The sequence below is a fragment of the Callorhinus ursinus genome, unplaced genomic scaffold (assembly GCF_003265705.2).
Source record: "Callorhinus ursinus isolate GAN/ISIS: 27379988/994484 unplaced genomic scaffold, GSC_fseal_2.0 scaffold37, whole genome shotgun sequence".
In the NCBI taxonomy this organism is placed as follows: Eukaryota; Metazoa; Chordata; class Mammalia; order Carnivora; family Otariidae; genus Callorhinus; species Callorhinus ursinus.
Window position 1 is genome coordinate 1,748,859 of NW_027397099.1, and position 25,404 is coordinate 1,774,262.

The following is a 25,404-nucleotide window of genomic DNA, read 5'->3' on the forward strand; positions in this document are numbered from 1 at the left end:
AGAGGGAGAAGCAGGCTCCCTGCTCAGCAGGGAGCCTGAGGTGGGACTTGATCCTGGGACTCCAGGATCATGACCTGAGCTGAAGGCAGTCACTTAACCAACTGAGCCACCCAGGTGCCCTCATCTATGTTTTATAGTTTCCACAGTAGAGGTCTCTCATGTCCTTCATTAAGTTTATTCTAAGTATATTTTTTTTGGTGCAATTATAAATGGAATTATTTTCTTAATTTCTCTTTCTGCTATTTCATTATTAGTGTATAGAAATGTAAAAGATGTCTGAATATTTTGTATTTTGCAACTTTACTGAACTTATTACTTCTAATAGCTTTGTGTGTGTGTGTGTAATCTTAAAGAGTTTTCTATGTATACTATCATGTCATCTGCAAATAGTGATGGTTTAACTTCTTCTTTACCCATTTGGATGCCTTTCATTTATTTTTCTTGTCTGATTGCTGTGGCTAGGACTTCCAGTATTGAGTAAAAGTAGTGAGAGTGAACATCCTTGTCTTGTTCCTGAGCTTAGAGCAAAAGCTGTTTTCACCATTGAGTATGATATTAGCTGTGGGTTTTTCATATATTGTCTTTATTATGTTGAGGTATGTTCCCTCTAAACTCACTTTGTTGAAAGTTTTTATCATGAATGAATGTTGAATTTTGTCAAATGCTTTTTCTGCATCTATTGAGATGATCATGTGATTTTTATCTCTCATTTTGTTAATGTGGTATATCACACTGATTTGTGGCTATTGAGCCATCCTTTCATCTCCAGAATAAATCATGTTGAATGATCCTTTTAATGTATTGTTGCATGTGGTTTACCAATATTTTGTTGAGGATTTTTGCATCTGTGTTCATCAGGGATATTGCCCTCTAGTGTTTTTGGTTTGGATTTTTCTTTTTTCCAGTGTCTTTGTCTGGTTTTGGTATCGGGGTAATGCTGGCCTCATAGAATTTATTTGGAAGCTTTCCTTCCTCTCCTATTTTTTGGAATAGTTTGAGGATAATAGGTATTAACTCTTCTTTAAGCATTTGGTAGAATTCAACTGTGAATCCATCTGGTCCTGGACTTTGTTGGGAGTTTTATGATCACCAATTCCATTTCATTACTAGTAACTGGTCTGTTCAGATATTCTTTCTTTCTGATTCAGTTTTGGAAGATTGTGTATTTCTTTTTCTTTTTTCATTTCTTCTAGGTAATCTATAATCCAATCTGTTGGCATAGAGTTTTTAATAGTAGTCTCTTATAATCCTTTGCATTTCTGTGGTGTCAACTGTTCTCTTTCATTTCTGATTTTATTTATTTGGGTCCTCTTTTTTTTCTTTGATGAGTCTGGCTAAAGGTTTATCAATTTTGTTTATCTTCTCAAAAAACCAGCTCTTGGTTTCATTCATCTTTTCTATTTCTATTTCTCATTTATTTCTACTCTGATCTTTATTATTTCCTTCCTTCTACTCTTTTTTCTTCTTTTTCTAGTTTTTTTAGGTATAAGGTTAGATTATTTGAAATTTTTCTTGATTCTTGAGGTAGGCCTGTATCACTATAAAATTCCCTCCTAGAACTGCTTTCACTGCATCCCAAATATTTTGGACCACTGTGTGTTCATTTTCATTTTGTCTCCCTGTATTTTTTCTTTTCCTCTTTGACTTCTTTGTTGACCCACTGGTTGTTTAGGAGTTTGTCATATATCTTCCAAATATTTGTGTTTTTTCCAGTTTTATTCTTGTAATTGATTTCTAGTATCATACCATGATAGAAGCTTGCCATGGTTTCAATCTTCTTAAATTTATTGAGACTCATTTTGTGGTCTGATATGTGATCTATTCTGAATAATGTTCCATGTGCACTGGAAAAGAATGTACATTCTGTTGTTTTTAGATGGAATGTTTTGTATATGTCTGTTCAGTCTATCTGGTCTAATGTGTCATCAAAAACATTCTTGATTGATTTTCTGTTGAGTGATGTATCCATTGATGTAAATAGGGTTCTAGATTTGGGTTGTTTTTTTTTAAGATTTATTTATTTTAGAGAGTGGGGGAGGGGCAGAGGGAGAGAGAAACCTAAATAGACTCTGTGCTCAGCATGGAACCCGACACAGGGCTCAATCCCATCACACTGAGATCAGACCTGAGCCAAAACCAAGAGTCCGATGCTCAACCGACTGTGCCACCCAGATGCCCTAGATTTGTTGTTAAGTTGAAGTCCAGTTGGCACACAATGTTACATTAGTTTCAGATGTACAACATAGTGATTCCACAAGTCCTAGATATTTTTGTAACTGAAGATTCTCTAGGTCATTCTGACCTCAATATTGCCAGAAATGGAATTCTCTCTCCTTGTTAATTTGAAATTGTCACTTTCATTTTGTACTAAATTCCTGTATCTTTCTGAACTTTATATGGAATGTTCTATTCTAGAACAAACATTTTTACAGTTCCTGATGTGCACTGCAGCTTGCTTTCAGAAGGGCCAACTACCTCTGTATCAGTAATTGTTTGCATATCCTGGGAACTGTTTTCTAAAGAAATATGCCAAATTGACTGCCAGGTGGGAAAATAAAAATGGTTTTAAGGTGTTGCTGTTATTTCTGTCCCTTTTTATTTTGATAAGGGTGGTCACTTTTCATATATTTTTTTAGTTCTTGATGTTTTGTGAGTTATCTGCTCGTGTCCACTACCTGTCTTAGAGGGAGACTCATTTTTTTCTTAGGTGAAACCTGGACCTAGGAAGTGACTGCAGGGCAACAGCACAGCTGCTCTGAGATCACCTGCCCAGCCTCCTCTGTCTCAACCAGCTGGCTCAGACTCAGGTTTACAGGTCAAAGTACAGCCAGCGGCACAGGATTTTGGTGGGTGGTCCTGCAAATAATGCAGCTGACGCAGAATCTGCAGGGTTAAGGGGGTGTGAAGGGGGCAGGGGCTGCTGTATCAGGCCATCCACATGGACATGCCCTCAGATTCAATAGCTGACAACTGAACCTAGATCAGAAAGAAAAACAGCCAAAGCAAACAAGTTTTGGTAATACCCCTCTTCTGTAGCTCATGTTTTCTCTCAATAGAAACCTGAGGGGGAAAACAAATCAGAGGACCCATGTCTACTTAGGAAGCCTTACTGCTCCTGGGCAGTCAGGGTCCAATAAACTGGAGAAATATTCACAACAAGCTACACCAATCAGCCATAGTTATGACTTTCATTTAAAACTCAACAACTTTCATTCATTTTTTTTTCCTTAAGTATAAAACTATTATGTTTGTGGGACACCTGGGTGGCTCAGTCGGTTAAGCGTCTGACTTTGGCTCAGGTCATGATCCCAGGGTCCTGGGATCAAGTCCAGTATTGGGCTCCTTGCTCAGCGGGGAGCTTCTCCCCCTGATTGTGCTTTCTCTCTCTCTGACAAATAAATAAATAAAATCTTTAAAAAAAAAAAACTATTGTGTTTGCCATAGAAAAGTTTTTTTTTAAATTGTGGTAAAAAACATAACATTAAATTTACCACTTAATCATTTTCAAGTGTACAGCTTAGGAGTATTAACTATATTCACACTGCTGTGTAACAGATGTCCAGAACTTTTTCATCCTGCAAAACTGAAACTCCATAACTGTTAAACACTAATTCTCCCACCCCCTCTCCCCAGCCCTTGGCAACCACCTTTCCATTGTTGACCCTTCCACTTTCTCACAGAGAAGTATTTTTTAAATAGTTCCACCACCCAGATATAACTGTTATCCACTTTGTCCACACTTAACATTTTGAAATATTCACATTTTTTTCTAGGTGTACATCCACATCTGTGAGTCTCATTTTACATGATACTATGAACATTTTCCTAAGACTATAAAAAGTTTTGTAAACTTGCTTTACAGTGATCACCTAAAATCCTGGGTTCTTCATTTTTATATCCCTGTTTCCCAGACCCTTCCTTTCTCTGCCCATGCAGAATGGCGTAACAGCTCATGCTGACTGGGCACCTGACCCATACCAAGCACCATGTGACACACTCTACCTCCAACAAGCCATCATCCTCACATCAATCCTAGGAGTAAGGCCTATTTCATCCCCACTTTGCAGATAAAAATGAGGTCACGCGGTAGCAAGTGGTGATTTGGAATTCCAGTTGCCACGTATCTCCACATATGACTATAGAAAAAAAAATTAAAATAGGGAAAAAAATAGAAAATGAAGGAAGGCCCAGGTGGAGACAATTTTAAGAAAAGAGCGAATTAACTATGTGGATTAAGCATTGACCATTCACTTTTATTGCTTATTGCCTCCTTCATTCCTTAGTATCTTTCCACCCCAAACCATGTTCCACGATCACTCATCTACTGGGTACAGAAGAAGGCATATGTTTTAATTCCCCTAGTGGACTGTTAGCTCCCTAAAGAAGTACAAGATGGGGAGCATTCCTTCTGCTTTTCCACATCATCCTTCAAGTCTGGCATGGAGCTTTCTATGAGCCATGCTCAGTACTTATTTGCCAGTTGGCAGTAAATAGTACATAAAACAGAGAACCTGGTAAAAGGAAAAGTAAATGAGGAGAAACCAGTCTTTGTATTGTTATAGAAGGCGCAGTGAGGAATTAGGAGGGATGAGGTAGCTATTTTGGACTTGGATTACTTATAATGCCACCTTACATTTAGAGAGAGAGCTCTCTCGCATTCATTATCTCATGCAATATTTACTAACCCTCCCCCCTCCCCAAACCGGTAAGCTAGACATAAAGAAGGCTGTCAGAACAGAGGTAAACCAGGCGCCTGGGTGGCTCAGTCGGTTAAACATCTGCTTTTGGCTCAGATCATGATCCCAGAGTCCCAGGACTGGGCCCCATATCGGGCTCCCTGCTCAGCGGGGAGCTGCTTCTCCCTCTGTCCTTCACCCCACTTGTGCTCACTTGCTCTCTCTCTCAAATAAATAAATTTTTAAAAAATCTAAAAAAAGGAAGAAGAAGAAGAAGAAGAAGGAAGAAGAAGGGAAGAAGAAGAAGGGAAGAAGAAGAAGAAGAAGAAGAAGAAGAAGAAGAAGAAGAAGAAGAAGAGAGGTGAACCTGGAGGGAGCTTTTGACATTTTAGTTAAACTTTTTATTTTAGAATAGTTTTAGAGGTACAGAAAAGATGTGAAGATAGTACAGAGAGTTCCCCATACCCTTCACCCAGTTTCCCTTGTTTTTAACTTCCTATGTTACCATGATACATTTGTAGTCACAAATAAGAAATAAACATTGGTCCATTGATATTAACTAAACTCCATACTTCATTCAGACCTCACAAGTTTTCCCACTAATATCCTTTTTTTGTTGTAGGATCCCATCCAGGATCCCATGTTACATTTAGTGGCCATGTCTCCTGAATCTAATCTAATCTGTGACAGTTTCTCAGACTCTCCTTATTTTTCATGACCTTGGCACGATGAACATTCCTCAATTTGGGTCTGTCTGACATTTCTCTTATGGTTAGAAGGGAAGACCAATTAAACTATTATTAATGTTAAGGGCTCTAAAAGTTAAAAAGGAAATTAAACTGTCATCTGTTTGCTGATTGAAATGCCTGCTGGCCTTTTTTTTTTTTTTAATGGAGTGTAGCAAATAACGTCATCCCATTTTGTTTTGTTCTTTGCATAACCATTAAGCCATGCCCCACTAACTCGGTCATTTTTCTTTTATGAGAACTTCATGTTCTTTCATTTGTGGATGGCAAGAACCTCAATCCGACTCCACTTCTTAGCATTGTTAGGAAGAGTGTCATTTGTACTTACAGAGAGAGCCACTAAGTAAATAAGCCCAGATTCTTGGGAAATAATGTGTGTTCCTCACATTCTGACGTTCAGAATAATCTAAAGTTTAAACCATGCTCCAATCCCTCAGCCTTTCTCTAGGCCACAATTACTAATTTTTTTTTAATAATACATTACTTGTTTTCAAAAATTGAAACATAATTCATATACCACAAAAGTCATCCAAGTGTATAATTCACTGGTTTTTAGTATATTCACTAGGTTGTACAATCATTGCTACTATTTAATTCTAGAACATTGTCATCACTCCAAAAGAAACCCCATACCTGGGCGACTGGGTGGCTCAGTTGGTTAAGCGACTGCCTTCGGCTCAGGTCATGATCCTGGGGTCCCTGGATCGAGTCCCGCATTGGGCTCCCTGCTCAGCGGGGAGTCTGCTTCTCCCTAGGACCCTCCCCCCTCTCATGTGCTCTCTCTCTCTCTCTCTTTCTCTCTCAAATAAATAAAAATCTTAAAAAAAAAATAAAAAAGAAACCCCATACTTATTAGCAGTCTCAGCCCGATTCTCACCCCCACCCCCCACTGCTGCCCCTGCCTGGCAACCAGTATCTACATTTTATCTCTATAGCTTTGCCTATTCTGGATATTTCCTATAAATGGAATCATACACTATGTGATGTTCAAGAACCCTTTTTGGAAGTCAGAAGCTGACCACAGGTTCTTTCTCTGCTGTAACAGTGCTAGTCTCCCCTGTGAAATGGTCCCTCTGAGTGAATGCCAGAAGAAAGTCACAAATGAAGGAAAAAGAAAAGCACTCCAGTAGCCCTTCAAGATAATATTTAATGACTCATTATGCTAAATTTATTTATTTTTGTGATAGTAGTGGCCATTTCTTGAGACGACCATAAAGATAACACCTTTGTCTGATGTTCTCTTTTGAAATGAGTCCTCTGGATTGGAAAGCGATTTTCTTATAAAATTACACACACATAACATACGATCCTAAGAAAAGATATCCTGTGCCTAGGAAAAGAAATAAAAACTTAGGTTCACGCAAAAACCTGTATGTGAATGTTTACAGTGGCTTTATTCATAACTGTCAAAAACCGGGGACAGCCTAAATGTCCTTCAGTTCGTGAATGAATAAACAAATTGTGGTACATTCACCTAAGGGAAGGCTACTCAGCAAAAAAAAAAAAAAAAAGGAATTTACAACCAAGACACACACATCAACATGAGTCAATCTCAAGTGCATTAGGCTCAGTGAAGGAAGCCAGACTTGAAAGGTTATATACAGGGTGATTTCATTTACAGGATATTCAGAGGCTGCAAACGGGGGACGGGACAGCTGCAGGTGGGAATTTTGGGAAGGTGAAGGAACTGCTCTACATCCTGACTGTTTGCTGGCTATATGACCATAAGCACTTGACAAAGACTGCAGAACTCTACATCAAAAAGAGTGCAATTTACTGTTTATAAGTTGTACCTCAATTTTTTAAGGAAGAATAATTGGTTACCGCCAAACAACCAACCAACCAACCAAAACCAAAAATACCTGTGCTGAGAAGGGTGCCATTGAATCTTGGTCCCATAGCTTGTCCTTCAAAGCAATTTTGCAGAAACGTATCACCTAGAGAGTGGTTTGTAGCTTCTTTCAGAAAGTGGAAGTGTCTTTTGTGAACAAAACATATTTTTTGCACACGGTGGCTGCAGTATTGGTTGTAGAATGTACAATAATATGGATCATCTCAACTTCCGTATTTATTACTAGACCTCGACCAGTTTCTTTTCTCCTTTCACTTCTTTGCCGGGCAGATGTGCTCTATGGAGTCATGCACTTTGTATTAATATATTAGAAATCCACAAATCTGTCGAGTACTTGTTATATGGTTGGATATTTATAATCAAAACCTTTACTAGGGTATTGGATATATTTAGTCTTACTAGAAAATAAACAAAAACACAATGCCTCCAAACCACAGCCGTGTCTCTCCATGTCGCCTGCTTTGGACCTCCATCCTCGACTTGACTCGAAATGGACCCCAACTGCTCCTGCTCCACCAGTGGCCCCTGCACATGTGCCGGCTCCTGCAAATGGAAGGAGTGCAAATGCACCTCCTGCAAGAAGAGCTGCTGCTCCTGCTGTCCCGCGGGCTGTGCCAAGTGTGCCCAGGGCTGCATCTGCAAAGGCGCATTGGACAAGTGCAGTTGCTGTGCCTGATGTGGGGGAGCCTGTGCCCGAAGTAAATACAGCCACGTGTACACACCTGCAGTTTTAAAACATTTTTCATACTACCCTGACCCATTTGCTATATTCCTGTTTCCATGAAGTACATGAGTTAAAATAAAAATTGTTGAATTTTATCAAACTCAACACCCAAGAACAAATAATCCAATCAAGAAATGGGCAGAAGACATGAACAGACATTTTTCCAAAGAAGACATCCAAATGGCCAACAGACACATGAAAAAGTGCTCAACATCACTCGGCATCAGGGAAATCCAAATCAAAACCTCAATGAGATACCACCTCACATCAGTCAGAATGGCTAAAATTAACAAGTCAGGAAACGACAGATGTCGGTGGGGATGTGGAGAAAGGGGAACCCTCCTACACTGTTGGTGGGAATGCAAGCTGGTGCAGCCACTCTGGGAAACAGTACGAAGGTTCCTCAAAAAGTTGAAAATAGAGCTACCCTGTGATCCAGCAATTGCACTACTGGGTATTTACCCCAAAGATACAAATGTAGGGATCCGAAGGGGTACGTGTACCCCAATGTTTATAGCAGCAATGTCCACAATAGCCAAACTGTGGAAAGAGTCAAGATGTCCATTGACAGATGAATGGATAAAGAAGATGTGGTATATATACACAATGGAATATTATGCAGCCATCAAAAGGAATGAGATCTTACCATTTGCAACAACGTGGATGGAACTGGAGGGTGTTATGCTGAGTGAAATAAGTCAATCAGAGAAAGACATGTATCATGACCTCACTGATATGAAGAATTCTTAATCTCAGGAAACAAACTGAGGGTTGCTGGAGTAGTGGGGGGGTGGGAGGGATGGGGTGGCTGGGTGATAGACATTGGGGAGGGTATGTGCTATGGTGAGTGCTGTGAATTGTGCAAGACTGTTGAATCATAGATCTGTACCTCTGAAACAAATAATGCAATATATGTTAAGGGGAAAAAAAAAGAAGATAGCAGGAGGGGAGAAATGAAAGGGAGTAAATCGGAGGGGGAGACGAACCATGAGAGGCGATGGACTCTGAAAAACAAACTGAGGGTTCTAGAGGGGAAGGGGGTGGGGGGATGTGTTAGCCTGGTGATGGGTATTAAAGCGGGCATGTTCTGCGTGGAGCACTGGGTGTTATGCACAAACAATGAGTCATGGAACACTACATCCAAAACTAATGATGTAATGTATGGTGATTAACATAACAATAAAAAAATTAAAACCCTATCCAATATCAGGAGGACATGGGCTTGGAATGGTTTTACCATGAAGAGTCTCCTGATTGGAATACGTCTGCAGGCAGGACGGAACAGACTTGAGTTGGATGATACAAAATCCTTGTCCTCACTGCCATCACACTGGAACACGCAAACCTCCGTGGAATTGTTAGCCCCTGGAGCCTATTCTCTGCGTTCCACAACTAGAGAGATCTCAGACTTTACATTCCTCCTCCAAACCTTTGGATAGCTTCTCATTCTACTTGGAAGAAAATCCAAACTTTTCATAAGTCCCCACATGACCTGGCCCCTATCAACTGCCTAGACATCACATCCTACCATACACCCCTCATACTCCACACTTGACCACACTGGACTTTTGGGTCCTTGAACGACGAGCCAAACTCATCTCCACTTGAAGACCACTGACCCAGATAGATTAGGATCATAGTTCCATGCCTTTCCAACTACTTAAATTGGGCAAATTACTTAGTTCTGTGCCTCAGTTTCTCATTGGTAAATATGAGAATAATAATAATAATAATACCAATGTCACAGGGTGGTGGTGATATCTGGGAAATGAACATACATGAAGCACTTTAAACAATACTGAACATGTAAATGTTCAATAAATGTTAGCTATTATTATTTCTGGTTCTGGAAACTCTTGTCTTTTGTACCCTTTGTTCCTATTATCCAGAACGGTTTGCATGCATGAGCATGGCTAACTGGGCAAAATATCTTACAGAGAAACTATGTCCAAACAAGTCAGTTATTTCTTGGTAAACAGAGTGGTTTCAAGTACACTAATAACATTGTTCTGGTTAAACTTTTCCCTTGGGGATAATATTAGATAATATTAGATATACAGAAAAGTTGTAAAGATAATACAGAGATTTTCTGTATACCCTTCACCCAGCTTCTACTAACATTAATATAACCACAGTATAATTATAGAGACTAAGATATTAATATTGGTTCAGTACCTACCTAGACTACAGATTTCATTCATACTTCACCACTTTCTCCACTAATATCTTATTTCTGTTCAAGAAGCCCATCCAGGATACTACACTGTATCTACCACTAATAATATTTTAAATGATGATTTTATTAAATAATCTGGCTTTTGACTTCTAAAATATGTGAGTGTAAAGATACAGGGGTATATTTAAATTGCAAACTTATACCATATGCAAGTTGCAGACCTTACCAAGTTCTCTGTGATCCTCCCTGCCTTAATTTTTTCCTTATCACTGATTCTATCTAACATGCTCTCACATTACATCAGATCTGAGGTTCCATCGATTGAAATGTGTATCATCGTTTTATATACAAAAGAAAAAAACGCTAGCAATTACAATTGCAAAATGCCAACAGCTGTAAGATATATCTCAATTTCTGAGATATTAACACATGAAAAACTGTGTGTCTTAAAATCTATAAAACATGGTATGCATTTTACAGGTTCTATTTATTGTCTGTTTGCTTCATTAGAATGATGATTCCATGACAGCAGGATTTTTGTCTGTTTCCCACTCAACGTATCCCTGGTGTCTAGCACACAGTGCTCAAAAAACATTTGTTAAATGAACAAATGAATAATAATATAATACCAGCTAATATTTACTGAGCATTGTGTCAGGCATCATTCCAAGCTCTTTATTTGTATTAACTCTTCTGATTGTGTTGGATATTTTATCAGAAAGGAAATTTATCATAAATAAGCAATAACCAGACAGTAGTACTTTTCAATACCTAGCCAACCCAGAACATAAAATTAAGCAACTGAAAGAAAAAGAGATTATCTAGGGGCACCTGGGTGTCTCAGATGGTTAAGTGTCTGCCTTTGGCTCAGGTCATGATCCCAGGGTCCTGGGATCGAGTCCCGCATCAGGCTCCCTGCTGCTTGGGGGCCTGCTTCTCCCTCTGCCTCTCTCTCTCTGTTTCTCATGAATAAATAAATAAAATCTTTAAAAAGAAAAAAAAGATTATCTAAATATCTTCTTTAACAATGAACTGAAAATTAAAAAATAAAAATTTTATTCATTAACAAATACTGATCAAGCACCTCTCTATTCTTGGCACTTCTGCAAGTTCTAAATACTTTACAAATGTTAACTCCTCTAATCCTCACAACAACAGGAGACAGGTAGTATTACAAGGCACAGAACCCAGGCACAGAAAGGTTAAGGAACTCGCCAAAGGTCACACAGCAACTAAATGGCAGAGTCAAAACTTAGGCCAACGCAGCCTACTCTAGCATTAGCATTCTTAGCCACCAGGCTATACTGCCTCATAGCCACTAAAACATCCTACCCTGTGTTCATGGCACTTAAGTGACAGTTAAAAAATCAATAAAGCAATAAAAATCATTAACTTTTGTGACCACCCCCTTAGCCCCTTAGCCCCTGGTTAATTAGGCCATTCAGTTTGCTGGCCAATTATCAAATGACGAAAGGAAGGCAGAGCCAATCTGCTCTGGTTGGCTTTTGTTCTATTGACATTTGCTGAGTGCCCTTGATGTGACAAGCACTGTGATAGGCACTGGGGAGAGATACACCAAGAGGTTTGTAGACAGATGATCACCACCATGGAAGCCTGTAGAAGATTCAGGATGCTCCCCCCAGAGGAGCCGTGAAGGTTTTGTTGACCCTTGTATGGAAACCTGAAAAAGGAGTCAGTTTGCCAAGCAGACAGGCAAAGGAAGCCTGGACTCACTGCCCTGCAAACCTCCTGCCCTCCAGACCTGAGGCCAGGTGGATTCCTTCCCTTCTCTTTACAAACTGATTTTCAGTCCCCTAGAACATGAGAGCAGCTCTGGTTCCCTATCTCTCTGCCAGAGCAAATATTGAGAAATGTCCAGCTCAGTGACTTCAGTGTTGCACCTTATTGCGTGTGTCACAAAATGGATCCATTCCCCCACCCCCGGCTGCCCAAATGACAATCATGGGGCTGAGGCAAGACAAGTCCCAGTAAATCAGAGTGGGGAACAATGAGGGGCTGCCGAGGAATGCAGACGGTGAGAAAAGAACAGAAAGGGTGACCAGAGAACGATCCTGCAGTTTCCTGCACACCAGGGCGCAGGAAGTGCAGAGATGGTGATGGAATATTGCTTGATGTCAGATCAATAATCCATCCCTGTAAGATATGTGAATGCCATCTGTCTCCCAGGAACCCCTGTCTCCTTTCTTTAAAAATAAATAAAATAATAGTTACAAGCACACACAAGAACATACATCAGCGTTTCTCAAGAGATTTTGTATATGACCAATCTATCAAAGTGGCCAATAAATTTGCTTACAAAAGTTAGATTTTTACGGCTCTATTGATTTTTTTAACTACCATTAAGTTCCCACTTAGATGTCAGTGAGCCCTAACATGAGAATTATTAACTGCAATGCTTAAAGTGTCTTGCGAATATTTGATCAATGTGTTCCTGGCTTGTGCTTGTGCCAAAGTGTGGACTCTGGGACGCCTGGGTGGCTCAGTTGGTTAAGCGATTGCCTTTGGCTCAGGTCATGATCCTGGAGTCCTGGGATGGAGTCCCGCATCGGGCTCCCTGCTCGGCAGGGAGTCTGCTTCTCCCTCTGACCCTCCCCCCTCTCATGCTCTCTCTCTCTCTCATTCTCTCTCTCAAGTAAATAAATAAAATCTTTAAAAAGAAAAGTGTGGACTCTGGGAAAGTGTATATATCTCTAGTTCTTTTCATGTTTGTGCATTTCTGAAGGCAGGGGCCATATCTGTTTAACTTGTTTTATACAGTGCTAGGTCCATGCACAAGGGAATACTTAGTTCAATTTAATCAAGAGGGAGATGCTTATTTCCAAGAAGGGGTTAAAGTAAGAGAACATTCACACATCTCAATTTTTAAAAGAAACTCATAAAACATATATAATTTACAGAGTGCCAAATAAAACAGACCAAAATATACATCCTAACTAATAAAAATGACGGGGTGCCTGGGTGGCTCAGTAGGTGAAGCGTCTGCCTTCAGCCCAGGTTATGATCCCAGGGTCCTGGGATCGAGCCCCGAGTCGGGCTCCTTGCTCACCGGGGAGCCTGCTTCTCCCGCTCCTTCCTGCTCGTGTTCTCTCGCTATCTCTGTCACACTGTCTCTCTCTCTCTCAAAAAAATAAATATTTTTAAAAATAATAATAATAAAAATGACAATTTGGGCAAACTCATATATTTTGGCTTGTTGGCACTGAGTGACAATTCTCACCTGGGGACAATGACGGGGGTCTCAGGTTGGCAGGGTCAGAAGAAAATTGCAGCACAGCCGGAGAGCTTCAGCTTCCAACTGTTCTGCTCCACACATCTTCAAGCCATGTCTATCAATGATTGTTTTCTCTCTTTAAAAAAAGAAAAAAAATGTTCACGGTCATGCTTCCCCTCTTGTGCACAACATAGGAGGATTCAGGTGCAAAGGTATACAAGAGAAAATAAACTAAACTAACACATAGAACTTATTATTTTAAAGATTTATTTATTTTAGAGATTGAGAGAGCGTGAGTGGGGGGAGGGGGAGAGGGAGAGAGGGAATCACAAGCGGGCTCTGCACTGACTCAAGGCTCCATCTCACGACCCTGATTCACGACCTGAGCCAAAATAAAGAGTCAGGCGCTCAATGGACCAAGTCAGCCGAGCACCCCTATAGAGAACTTATTATATGTCAGTCTGAATTCTAGGTGTTTCATATATATTAACTCATTTAATTCTTACAACCACCCTGTGAGTTCAGTTCTGTAAAGTTTTAAATTAGATGTTGGATTTGAAACAAGCCATCAACTCAAAAGAGAGATCTTTTGAGAGGACTCTAGAATGAAGAGGCCCAGGACACAAGGGGCAGGGTCCCTGGGACTGGTTTGCAAGAAGAGTTGCCCTCACCACACATGGTGTCACAGGACCATTGCCTTCAGGCTGTGATCATTTCCAGCCTTTTTGGAGTTGCAACACCCAACATGTTACGGTTAGTTATTTGATTTTGTGACACTGCCCGTTACTCTCCACCTCCCCAAAGCTTCCCTCTCCCCCAGCCCCAGCCCAAAGGAACTGCCAAACATGGGCTTACATTTAAAAGTTAATTAGGTCTTGCAAATTGTGTCATACCCTAAGATAATTCTATCCCCTTTGTCAAGGATATAAACAAAAGCAGATGGCCACTGGGCATAGAAATGGATGGAGGAGAGAATACTTTGGACCACCCAAAGGACCATCTTTAGGAAATTATAAATTATTATTTTTTAATACCACCTTACACTATTTTAAAGCACTTTCACAATAGGAAGTACATAAATTTGGATGTCAAAGTTACTGGAAAAAAATATAAAACACTAACGTTATTTGGAATAAAGTGTTATAGATATATGGGTGGTTTTTTATGGGTGATTTAATTTCTTCTCTACATCCTTCTCTATTTCAAGTATTTCTACTATAGTAAGTGCTGCTAATAATCCAAAATAATAATATTGGCTTAATTAATTTATTTTTAAAGATTTTTCATTTATTTATTTGACAGAGAGAGAGAGAGCAAGAGCCCAAGCAGTGGGGGAGCGACAGAGGGAGAGGGAAAAGCTGGCTCCCCAGTGAGCAGGGAGCCCAACACGGGGCTCACTCCCAGGGTCCTGAGATCATGACCTGAGCTGAAGGCAGTCACTTAACCACTGAGCCACCCAAGCACTCCAATAATATTGACTTTAAAAGATGAAGTTTATTCCTCCAGTCAACAAAGGTTTACTGAGCACTTACATGCCAGGCACTGTCACAGCAGTAAAAAAACAACAGCTCCTGTGGGGCTTCCGTTTGGGGGAGGGGATCATTAGCACAGATCACTTGTTCGTCTGTGTAAAAGTTTACTTTGAGCAGATTTTTTGGGGTAGGTGATATAAGGGGAGAGGGGGTCACATGTGCCCCCCAAGAAGGAAATCATGCTGAATGGAGAAGTCAGAAGGTGGTGAGCAACACCCTTTGTCTGTGTCCAGATTTTACTGGAAACTGGTTCTTGAAGTCAGAGCTCCACCCTCCCTGGTCCCAGGCTGCCTCTTGTACTCAACTGCCTTCCTGGGGACATTGTGAAACCAGAGCTGGGAATCACCCATACGTGGGTGCTACTGGTCAAGGTGGTGCTAAGAACAGGACAGGGCATTCTGCTGACGTCAGTGTGCAGAAAGCCAACAGCTGATGCAGGTGTCATTCCTGGGCAGGCCAGTGGGTTCCCTCTGAGTCACCTTTGAAGGCAACTGGTTGGACATTTAGTGAGATGAAAAGATTGAAGGAACCTGTTTTTGTTATTGCACGTGTGTTACTACTGATGTCCTAAGATTCTGAGAACTGCTAGTGTTTGCTAGCGTCCCACAGACTTTTTCACTGAACACTATAATGGAAATGATGATGCTTAGAGGGCAGAGGGCATTACCAAGAGTGCAAAGCCCTGCAGAGGCCCAGAACAGAGACAGATAATTACCCAGGACTTTGATTTGCTAGGGCCATGTTTCAGACATGGATCACCAGAGTGGCCCTTCGAGAAAACAAAGTGGTAAGACACATCGCGACACAAAAATATCCGTATTTCCTGGAGGGAAAAATGAAACAAGACAAAACCAGAGAGGGAGACAAACCATTAGAGACTCTTAATCTCAGGAAACAAATTGAGGGTTGCTGTAGTGGGGGGTGGGGTGGGAGGGATGGGGTGGCTGGGTGATGGACATTGGGGAGGGTATATGCTATGGTAAGTGCTGTGAATTATGTAAGACTGATGAATCACAGAACTGTACCCCTGAAAAAAATAACACATTATATGTTAATTAAAAAAGTCTGTATTCCCTGACCCCAGAAATCCCACTCCTGAGAATTTATCCTAAAAAAGTAAACTATTTCTGCATTAGCTATAATATTGTAGCACTGAAAACATCCTAAGTGCCACAGTTGGGGAACAGCTAAATAAACTATAATAACATCACTCATTTAACGAATACACATTATAATAACTAGTATAATCACAATTGTAAAGGTATATATTACATCATAGAAAAGTGTCTGTATTAGTTTGCTAGTGCTGCTATGACAAAGGACCCCAAACTGGGTGGTTTAAACAACAGAAATTTATTGTCTCACATTTCTGGAAGCTAGAAGTGCAAGATCAAGGTGTTGGTAGGATTGGTTCCTTCTACGGGCTGTGAGGGAAGAGTCGGCTCCAGGCCCCTCTCCTGGGCTTGCCAAGGACTGTCCTCTCCCTGTCTCTTCACATGCTCTTCCCTCTATGCATGTCTATCTCTTTAAATATCCCCCCCCTTTTTTTTATAAGGACACCAGTCATATTGGATTAGGGGCCCACTCTAATGACATCATTTAACTTGATGACCTCTGTAAAGACTCCGTCTCCAAATAAGGTCACAGTGTGAGGTACCAGAGGTTAGGACTTCCATATATCTTCTTCATTCCTCCCCAGAAAGACCTAACAGTGTTTTACGACATAACGGTGTTTTATGAAATAATGCTAAGAGAAATGGTAACAAGAGCAAATTCTCACTTGACATTTTCTGTGTCTCGGGTAGTGTTACGAACACTTTAAAAATGTTGACTCATTCAATCTTCACAGCACCCCTATGAGGTATTAGTATCCTCCCGTTGCCACTGAGGAAATTGAGGCATGGCAACGCTAAGTCATTGTCTCAAGGTCACGTAGCTGGTAAGGGGTGGAATCAGGCTTTGAATCCAGGCAATTTGGCTCCACACACCAAACTTAACTTCCTCATCATATTGCAAAATGGTATGTGTTATATTTACAACATTATTAAAATATGAAAAAAATATATTCATTTCTGCAGAGTTTTAATAGAATATGCAAAAATGAAAGTAGTTTATAATTATGAGGGGTTATTTTTTATGATGTTACGTTACTTTTACAAATAATACATACACATGCATTTAATAGACTTTTCTTAAAAACAAAGAATGCTTTGAAATGTCTCCACAATCTGAGAAAATTCTTAAGGATACCATACAACAAAAGATTAGTGATGGGGCGCCTGGGTGGCTCAGTCAGTTGGGCATCTGCCTTCGGTTCAGGTCATGATACCAGGGTCCTGGGATCAAGCCCTAAGTTGGGCTCCCTGCTCGGCAGGGAACCTGTTTCTCCCTCTCCCTCTGCCACTCCCCCTGCTTGTGTGCACGCTCGCTCTCTCTCTCACTCTTAAATAAATAAAACCTTTAAAAAAAAAAAAAGATTAGTGATAACAACCATTGGGGATAGTCAGCCCCCACAATGGCGCCAGTGATCCTTGCCTTCCAGTGGTCATGCCCTTGCATGGTCCTTCCACATGTAATAAGGGTTGACCTGCGTGACTGATGATTCCACTGAAGAGGTGATAGCATGTGACTTCTAAGGCAAAGGTAAAAAAAACAACCCCAAAACAATGCAGCTTCCACTTTGGTCTCTTGGATCTCTTGCTCTGGGAAAAGCCAGGTACCATGTTTTGATACCCAAGCAGTCCTATGGACAGCCCCACTGAAGAGGAGCTGAGGCCCCCCAACAGCAGCAGCATTAACTTGTCTACCATGTGAGTGGATGACCTTTGGAGCAGATCCCCCGGCTAGATGATGGTAGCCCTAATCAAACTCTTGGCTGAAGCCTCATGGGAGACTCACAAACCACCCAGCCAAAGCACTCCTGAATCTCTGACCCACGGTGCCCACCTCCAAGATGTCCACAACCTACTCCCTGGAAACTGTGACTATGTCACCTCATGTAGCAAAAACAACTTTGCAGGGGCACCTGGGTGGCTCAGTTGGTTAAGCCTCTGCCTTCGGCTCAGGTCATGATCCCGGAGACCTGGGATTGAGTCCCACATCGGGCTCCCGGTTCAGCGGGGAGCCTGCTTCTCCCTCTGGCCCTCTCACCTCTCGTGCTGTTTCTCTCTCTCTCTCTCTCTCTCTCTCTCTTTCTCTCTCTCTCAAATAAATGTCTTTTTAAAAAATCTGTAAAAAAAAAACAAACAACTTTGCAGATATGATTAAGAATCTTAAAATAGGAAAATTGTCCTGGATTATCTGGGTGGGCCCAGTCCCTGGAGCCTGAACTCTATCCTGCCTGGGCTCTAAACCTTTTTGTTGGGGAGGGGGAGGAGAGCTCTAAACCTTTTGCAATCTTTTGAAATGGTAGCTACTGTAGGAGGGGTGATTCTTAATTATGGAGCCACTCAGGCACCTCATCACTAATCTTTTGATGTATGGTATCCTTAAGAATTTTCTCAGATTGTGGAGACATTTCAAAGCATTCTTTGTTTTTAGGAAACAAAATTAATTAAGGAGCTTACACTGAGAGGCATTCCCCAGGCTCTGAGGACTCAGCCTGCCCTTGATAATTTCCTTTCCTCTAGAGAAATGGGTGCTTGTGGATGATGTACAGAAACTATTTTTTATTCTATTTTGTAGAGTATTAAGAAAAATTATTCAAAGCTTATAAATGAAGCAGGAGATAACTTTGTGTTTTCAATGTTCTAAGAAGCATTATGGAGCAGGCTCACCCCAAAAGTACTGACTCTCTAGTGGTAGTGTGCTTTTGTTTGACTTATCACCAGCTCTTGATCCAGACTCAGGTTCTATAAACGTGGATGCTCTTTTGGATTGGTCGATTGCAAATGCTTTTTGGAAATGAAAGATTGAAGGGATTTCTTGTCTAGTAGAAAGAATAGCTTCAAAGTTTACAGCTTATGGTCCTGTAGGTTGGTTGACCAACTGTTCCCATTCACCTGGGGACGGAGGGACTTCCCAGGACAAAGAACTTTTAGTGCTAAAACCAGGACTGTCCTGGACAAACCAGGGCTATTGCTCATCTGACATGCAAGACATTAGCTAGTTTGGGAGCTGACTTGACCATCTTCTTTTGATGTGTTGTCTTTCTTTTTTATTTTTTTTTTAATTTTTTAAGATTTTATTATTTATTTGAGAGAGAGAAGGATAGAGCACAAGCAGGGGGAGCAGCAGAGAGAGAGGGAGAAGCAGGCTCCCCACTGAGCAGGGAGGCTGATGCAGGGCTTGATCCCAGGACCCTGGGATCATGACCTGAGCTGAAGGCAGATGCTTAACCAACTGAGCCACCCAGGCACGCCTTGATGTGTTGTCTTTCATTGTCTGGAAATACTTTGGTCTCTCCCATAGGCCTCTGAACCAGTTTTCTCATACTGTTATTCTGCCATTACTAATAAATAATCCAAATTAATAAATAAAGCTAAATAAATAAAAAGGGATAAATAAGTCTTTGACATACACTTTATATTTGTCCACTCCTTCCTCTGGGAAGCTGTTTTTTGGAGGCTTCTACCACCCTCCATACCCCATGTACACCCATGCACAGCTTTTCCTTTGTAATATCATACAGTATTTCCCTCTCTGCCTCTTAGAGCTGTGAGCTTTCTTTTTTTTTTTTTTAAGATTTTATTTATTTATTTGAGAGAGAGAGAATGAGAGATAGCACGAGACGGAAGAGGGTCAGAGGGAGAAGCAGACTCCCCGCTGAGCAGGGAGTCCGATGTGGGACTCGATCCCAGGACTCCAGGATTATGACCTGAGCTGAAGGCAGTCGCTTAACCAACTGAGCCACCCAGGCGCCCAGAGCTGTGAGCTTTCAAAGACAGTCCCAGGGGCGCCTGGGTGGCTTAGTCAGTTAAGGGACGGACTCTTGATTTCAGTTCAGGTCATATTCTCAGGAGCATGAGATTGAGCCCTGCGCAGGGCTCTGTGCTCAGTGGGGAGTCTGCTTGAGAGTCTTTCCCTCTGCCCCTCTCCCTGTTCATGTGCACACGTGTGCGTGCATGCATGCTCGCTCTCTCAAATAAATAAATCTTAAAAAAGGAAAAGTCTCATTCATCAGGAGTCCACAGTGCCTGATAAACAGTAACAGTGACAGCACTAACAGCTAATACTTTTATAGCATTAATATATCCTACAACCTCTTTAAGTGTTTTATACATATTTACTTGATTTAATCCTAGGAGATACGTACAGATCCCTATTCTGTAAACAAGGACACTTGAGCACAGAGAAGTTGAGAAACTTCCTAAGGTCACTTACATAGTATGCAAAGTTCAAAGAATATTGAACTAAACTGAACTGTGTGCTTTCTATCACACCTGTTATGAGAGAAATAGTCACCCAGGCCCAGGTGAGCAGGAAACGCTCAGGCTGAGGAAAGGGGAGATGGCGCAGTCGCTCCAGCCTGAGCCTGCACTGCCCCCTGCTGGCCATCTCTGCCCTCGCTGCAGGCTTAACCCCATCAGAAGTTCCCTCTGCCACCTGAGCTTGAGCCTGGAGTCTGGCGCCCAGCACAGGAAGGAAATTCTAAGAGGGAGAAGGAGCCAGGAGATCATGCAGGGATTGCCCGTGGATCTACACACCTTAAGGACTGTCTCCCTGATCGGGATGGCTGCATGAAACCACTCAGAGTTAAGAACAGAATTGGGAAAGTAAACCCCTCTGCCCCCAAACTGCCATAGAATGTACCCAAAACCAACAGGAATGTTTATTTTTTAAGTAAAAATTTAGGTGAGTATTTGGATTAGTCTCACATTAGGCTCTCCTTTAGGATGGAAAATTGAATGCTAATTTATATTAATAGATTAGTTCTCAAACGGGATGCCTCATGGAACTATTAAAAAATGCAGATGCGCAGGCTTTACTGCAAGCCTGCTAAATCAGAAGAGGCTGTGTATACTTCTCAGGGCTAGCCTCTCACTACATTTTCCCCAACCCACAAATCTCTAAAACAATTTAGCATCTCCCTTTCCCAGTTTAAGTGAAGGCAATGCCCTTCCATTTGTGCCTCAGCAGAAAACTACATTATTTCACAAATCTAAATTGTAATCGATGGCAATGCAAAAAAAAAAAAAATTGCCTATAGACATGCAAATTCTATCTTGTCTGGTTAAGGTGCAACTGATTTTCCTTTCTCTCGTTGCAAGCAATCAGTTTTGCCTCCTTCATACACTCATTTCATTATTCCTGGCCTTTCCTGGGTGTGTTCTTCAGATTTTCTTTACACTTGTTGTAACATCTGCCTGATTCCCTCAGTGATTACTGAGTTAAATAAAATGTTTAGCATGTGTCCGTTTTACATCTGAATGAGAGTTGTGATCTTATCTTTTCGGAAAATTTCTCTTTAACACACCAATGGCGAGTACTTTCCTTTTCCATTCTTTGGCCGTCTCCTATTGGTGCTCTTTGCTTTGGTTGAACATTTGGCGGTTTCCTCAGAAAAGGGTTCCTGCCCTTGTAACCTTCCACCATATGCATAATGTCTGTCCAAGGGTTCCTGGAAGAAGGCAGAATAACCAGAAGATTTTATACTTCTAAGTCTACAGAAAGGTCAGAACATTGGTTCCGAATCTTTTCTACAAAAACGAAAAGAACACACATGAAACTAAAATTAAATAAACCCATCAGTTTCTCATTGGGCTCTAACTCAGCTACCTTACTTACTCCTTCCTTACTCGTGTAGTTGATTGATTTATCAAAAATTACACACAGCTGGAAACTTTTATTTTTAACGCATCTTATGCCATCTTGTACCTTATGCAAGACGTTATGGAAGGGGCGCCTGGGTGGCTCAGTTGGTTAGACAACTGCCTTCGGCTCGGGTCATGATCCTGGAGTCCCGGGATCGAGTCCCGCATTGGTCTCCCTGAGCAGGGAGTCTGCTTCTCCCTCTGACCCTCCCCCCTCTCATGTGCTCTCTCTCATTCTCTCTTTCAAATAAATAAATAAAATCTTTAAAAAAAAAAAAGACGTTATGGAAGATACAAGGTCCCTGTCATCCTTCTCAGAACACAGATTCATCTATAAGAACTAATGTTATTTAATCAACAATTAGTTATTGAGCACCTTCTATGTGCCATGCATAATGGCAAAAACATCATTCCAGGGAGTTGACAGGCAAGAGAGACAGACAATACAAATAAACGTAAATTTTCAAATATTGGGACCAACAGATAAACGGCATGTTTTGAACCAAAACTGCAATAAATTTGCAATTCAAAAAAGTTCCCTAGTCAGAGAAAGGAGAGGCCAAGATGAGCTAGAGTCATGGAAGGTACAATAGTTAATCTTTAGCTGAGTAACAAATCCAATCCCTCTCCACACTCCCATCCCCCCACCCCCTGCCAACTCAGAGGCATAAGACAACCATTTACTATGCTCGTGGATTCTGTGGGCCAGGAATTTGGAAAGGCCCAGTGGAGATGGCTTATCTCTCCTCCTTCACAACAGTAGGAACTGAGCAGGAAATCCAAAGACTGGAGGTGATTCAGAGGCTAGGGTTGGAATCACTGAGCGCTCATTCACCAACTTCTGGCAGGTGACATGGGCTGTCAGCTGAGACTGCAGCTGGGGCTAACAGCCAGAACACCCACACATGGCTTTTTCATGTAGCCTGGGATTCCTCACATTACTGTGACTGTGGTCCAAGAGGGGACATTCTCAAAGAGCCAGGGGAAAGCTGCATAGCTTTTTATGACAGGCCCTACAAACCATTTTGTCCCCTTTGGCACATTCTATTCAGGGCTAGCTTCGTAAGACATGACCTGTGCAGTCACTCAGGACTCCACACTTAGAACAGCCCTATACTTGGTTTAATGCTCTGCTGTCACCGTACTGAAATTCCTAATAATATTTACACAAAGGGCCCCATATTTTTATTTTGCACTGGACCCCACAAATTATGTAGCCAGCCCTGAATCTCTTCATCCAGGCAACCGCAAAGGCCTGCCTAGGCTCCCAGGGTGGGGATACAGACTTTCCATCTTGATGGGGCAGTGACACGGTTCTGGAAGAGTATGTGGGACTGGAAATATTGTTGAGACCTTTTTTAGAAAAGGCAATCTGCCACAGACAGTTTGTGAAGTTAAGGAAAGACTTTCCTCCACAGCCTCCCACAAAGATATATCCAGGTCATCCTTGTTCCACAAAGCATCCTAAATGGAGTAAAAAAGCAGAATGTATCTGTCCATCCTTCCATTCAGCAAATACTGACTGAGCACAGAATGGGGAGTGTTTACAGATGACTTTTAGAGACCCTGCCTTCAGTGGACTTGGTGTTCAGAGTGATACGGGGTCTGTGAAGGGAAAAGAGAAAGCAAAGGGTGAAGCACTGTTAAAAAAGAGAAAACAATGGGGCACCTGGGTGGCTCAGTCAGTTAAGCGTCTGCTTTCAGCTCAGATCATGATCCAGGGGTCCTGTGATCAAGCCCCACATCAGGCTCCTTGCTCAGTAGGAAGCCTGCTTCTCCCTCTCCCTCTGTAGCTCCCCCTGCTTGTGTGTGCTCTCCCTCTATCAAATAAATAAATAAAATCTTAAAAAAAAAAAGCCCAAAATGGAGACATTTGCCCCCCCACAACAGAAAACCGGTAAGTAGTAGATCAAGGTAAAGAACCAAAAAAAAAAACAAAAAAAAAAAACAAGGGACACAAAAAGGTGAGGTGGTAAGGGTGTTGGTTTATTCAAAAAGAGTGTTCCAGGGGCCCAGAGGGAAGGTCTGAGAGAGGCAGCATTTTGCGACCTCACTAACCATACTGTGTCTGCCTCCTGGACGGCCACAGCTATCCCAGGCTCAGAACAGGGTGCTGCTCACATAAATATTTGTGGGAGGCCGGGTGGGGGCATGGGTTAGCCTGGTGATGGGTATTAAAGAGGGCACATTCTGCGTGGAGCACTGGGTGTTATGCACAAACAATGAATCATGGAACACTACATCAACAACTAATGATGTAATGTATGATGATTAACATAATAAAAAATTATTAAAAAAAAAAAAAGCTACCATGTGACCCAGAAAAAAAAATGGATAAAGTGGGACATTTTATGTTAATGTATATATTTTATCACAATAAAAGAAGACATAAAGACATAAAAAAAAATATTTGTGGGAGGCCCTAGGATTTGGCCCACAGTGCTTCTGCAGGATGACGTCTGGCAGGTAGGCCTGGTGACTTCACCCTCCTGGTTTCCTCCTACTTCACTCATCACTTCTTCTTAATCCTTTAGCTCTAGAGGTTAGATTTCCCTGGGGCTCTGCCCAACGTCTTCCTCAGCATTCTAACTTCCTTCCTCCTTAGGGGAGCCCTTTTATTCCCACAGAGCATCTCTGCGCCCCACCCCCACTCATTCATCTATCCCTTTGCAACTGGACATCTACACGTGGATGAATCATAGCCACCTCAAATTTAGCATGTCCAAAATAGAACTCTCCACTTTTCCCCACACCCCGTTCCCTCCAGTCTTCCCATTTCAGTAAGCGGTTGCCTCTACCACCCTCACTCCCCCACATCCAATCCATCCTTTAAGTTCTTCCTCCAAACCACAACCCGGATCCACCCACTTCTCACCAGCAACTGAGCCACTATGTCCCCTCACTCGGGTTGCTTTGGCAACTTCCTAATTTATCTCTTGCCTCTACCCTTGGCTCCTTGTCATCCACCCTCTACACAAAAGCCAGAGTGGTTTTTTCAAACCATAAATCAGGGGCGCCTGGGTAGCTCAGTCGGTTAAGTGTCTGACTCTTGATTTCGGCTCAGGTCATGATCTCAGGGTCATGAGATCAAGCCCCTTCGGGCTCCATGCTGGGTGTGGAGCCTCTTTTAAGGCTCTCTCTCCCCCTCTGCCCCTCCCCTGCCTCTCTCTCTCTCTCTCTCTCTCTCTCAAAAAAAAGGTAGTAATAAAAAAAAACCGTAAATCAGAGAAACTCGCTCTCTTGCTCAAAACCCTTCAATGTTTTCCCATTACTTTCACAGAATGAAAACAACTCTTCACGATGGAGACCCTAAGCCACCTGCCTGCTCCCCCTCACAGTCTCATCCTATCCCCACTCATTCCCCTGGAACTTTCTGTTTCAGCTCTCTGCATTACCCAGCTTCTCTTTCCAGAACATTCTCTCAGCTATCCCCAAAGCTGCCTTCCAGGACTCAACTCAAATGTTCCTTCTCAGATCTGCAGAAAGAAACCTGCCCTCCTCAATTTTACACATTGTCCCTTTCTTCGTTTAGTGCCCTCTCTTCCCGCACACGCCAAAAGGGAAACGCCACGCAATGAGAGTTCACCATTGTATCTCCAAGGTCTGTTAGGGTACGTGCTCACGTATATTTCTCTAAAGGATGAATTAACAGACGGTAGTTTTATATGTTTTTAAATATCCTTACTTGGCAAAAGGAAAAGATGCCTATTCTGT

The 25,404-nt window shown here is 41.7% G+C and overlaps 1 protein-coding gene and 1 pseudogene across 2 annotated transcripts in view; both read left to right on the top strand.

The window, feature by feature from the left end:
• Window positions 1-25,404, top strand: part of CHST4 (carbohydrate sulfotransferase 4) — a 330,552-nt gene that overhangs the window by 49,519 nt on the left and 255,629 nt on the right. The window lies entirely within an intron of this gene.
• On the top strand, window positions 7,739-8,076 carry LOC112836982 (metallothionein-1 pseudogene; annotated as a pseudogene).